Below are 2,235 nucleotides of genomic sequence, written 5' to 3' on the forward strand. Positions count from 1 at the left end.
CCTGACTGTTCACTGGAAGGACTGATGCTGAAGCTGAAACTCCAATACTTTGGCCACCTCATGCGAAGAGCTGACTCATTTGAAAAGACCCTGATGCTGGGAAAGATTGAAGGCAGGAGGAGAAGGGGACGAGAGAGGATGAGATGGTTAGATGGCATCACTGACTCAATGGACATGAGTTTGGGTAAACTTTGGGAGTTGATAATGGACAGGGAGGCCTGGCATGCTGCAGTCCATGGGGTCACAAAGAGTTGGACATGACTGAGTGACTGAACTGAACTGAACTGAAGCTAAAGTTAATGGAGACACTGACACAGAACCAACTTGTCATCCAGTATATGTGGCTTTTAGGTGGCTGCTTTATCCAGGAGAGAGGCACACTAGTGGATTACCAAAATTCAGAGGCTGGTTCTTGATTTTTAAGATCAGAAGTAGAAATCTATTATGCGTTCCAGCATGGTTAGGCTGAGAAGGATTTGTCTGCAATTACCAAACTCAGAAAACAGTGATTAAACTGAGGGCTGGATTCATTTCTCTGAGAAGTCTAACTGGTAAGTGAACTACAATAATATAGCTATCTGGTCAGAGTATTTTCCATCCTGTAAGAAGGTCTACATGGGAAACTGAAGTAAGATCTTAAAGGAAATAGAATAGTGAAAACAGGATGACGATAACGAGCGGGATTATCCAACCTGCATGCTTGTTTTTTTGCTGTGATATTCCTCTTACATGGGAAAGACTGTCTACATTTCTGGTAGGAAGTGTTTTCCTTGTTAAGCACTGGAGATCCTTTTGGCTTCTCTTCATTGAGAGTTGAATCATATATTAACTTCAGCATTGAAGGGAACTCAAAAGCCATTGAATCCACCTGCATTTCCAACGCTCAAACATCTTTTACCATCTTGCAACTTGTCCTTAGCTAGCTAAGCTGAGCTAGCTAGCTAAAAAGTCCAGTGACAAGGAACTCACTGCCTCTTAGGCAACTCTAATTTCGGAAAATTTTAACTGACAGGAAAATTTACACTAAGATCGCAATGTGTCTTTATGGTTTCCCATATGTGGCAGTTGCCCTCACTTCTGCAACATTTGTACATTAGAATTCCTTTATTTCTGTGATGTGCATGTCCTGGGAGTCAAACTCTAGCAGGGCACACAGGAATGACTTACCTAGGATTTCTCCCACCATCCTTTCCTCAGAACAAATGTTGCTATTTTATTTAGTCATTTCTTGTCATACGTTCCTTGGAATCTTGGCCATTCTTTTGGAAACTGTTTTAGTTCATTCATATCCATTTTAAATAGAGAGGTGGCAAGGTACATCAAAAAAGTATGGTTTTCATAGTCAAAGACTGTCGAACTTAATTGCTGGTGAAGGGCAATTCTCTTTTTCTAGGTCTGTTACAAGTACTAGATAAACTTTTCCACATACTCATTTACTCATTTCATATTGTGCCAGATGATGGGGATGGATGGTGTGTTACACAGAAATGGATGCTGCCCTCGTAGAACTTACACTAAACTGGAAATTTTAATAAAGTTTTCAATAAATGCTATGATAGGAGCAATATAAGGTGCTATCGGATCATGGAAATAGGGCGTCTAATCCAGTAGGGTGGCAGTAATTACAGTGGAGGCATATCAGGGAGAAATCATCTTTATTTCAACCCGATTTCCTCTTTTATTTTTTCCATCCAATTGTATTACATTTCTTATTATGTAATTTTTGCAAGTGACTTTTTTTTTTTTTGGCTGCACCACTGGCATGTGGGATCTTAGTTCCCTGACCAGGGCTTGAACCCAGTACCTCCTGCAGTGGAGGCGAGGAGTCAACCCCTGGATCACCAGAGAAGTCCCTCAAGTGACTTTTTAGAATGACCTGATCCATCCTAACCCACTCTAGTACTCTTGCCTGGAAAATCCCATGGACGGAGGAGCCTGGTAGGCTGCAGTCTATGGGGTCACTAAGAGTCGGACACAACTAAGCGACTTCACTTTCACTTTTCACTTTTATGCATTGGAGAAGGAAATGGCAACCCACTGCAGTGTTCTTGCCTGGAGAATCCCAGGGATGGGGGAGCCTGGTGGGTTGCCGTCTATGGGGTCGCACAGAGTCAGACGTGACTGAAGCGACTTAGCAGCAGCAGACCCATCCTAAAGGAGATCAGTCCTGGGTGTTCATTGGAAGGACTCATGTTGAAGCTGAAACTCTAATACTTTGGCCACCTGATGGGCCGA

This window comes from Bison bison, unplaced genomic scaffold (assembly GCF_000754665.1).
Source record: "Bison bison bison isolate TAMUID 2011002044 unplaced genomic scaffold, Bison_UMD1.0 scf7180017864112, whole genome shotgun sequence".
In the NCBI taxonomy this organism is placed as follows: domain Eukaryota; kingdom Metazoa; phylum Chordata; class Mammalia; order Artiodactyla; family Bovidae; genus Bison; species Bison bison.